General features: G+C 35.5%; 1 protein-coding gene across 1 annotated transcript in view; it reads right to left on the bottom strand.

Annotated features, from left to right (window-relative positions):
• The window catches only part of MYO3B (myosin IIIB), a 332,356-nt gene that overhangs the window by 195,764 nt on the left and 136,313 nt on the right, over nucleotides 1–279 (bottom strand). The window lies entirely within an intron of this gene.

Raw genomic sequence — 279 nt, forward strand, 5'->3', positions numbered from 1 at the left:
CATGTTTTTGCTATTGTGAATAGAGCTGCAACAAACATACGTGTGCAGATATCTTTTTTTGTAGAATGATTTCAGATCCTCTGGGTATATACCCAATAAGGGAATTGCTGGTTCATATGGAAGGTCAATTTCAAGTTCTTTCAGAAATCACAACACTATCTTCCAAAGAGGCTGCACTAGTTTGCATTCCCACCAGCATTGTAGAAGCGTTCCTTTTTCTCCGCATCCTTGCCAGCATCTGTTGTTGTTTATTTTATATATATATATTTTTTTTTTTTT

Source organism: Carlito syrichta, unplaced genomic scaffold (genome assembly GCF_000164805.1).
Source record: "Carlito syrichta isolate Samal-C Ts95f unplaced genomic scaffold, Tarsius_syrichta-2.0.1 Scaffold314071, whole genome shotgun sequence".
Taxonomy (NCBI): Eukaryota; Metazoa; Chordata; class Mammalia; order Primates; family Tarsiidae; genus Carlito; species Carlito syrichta.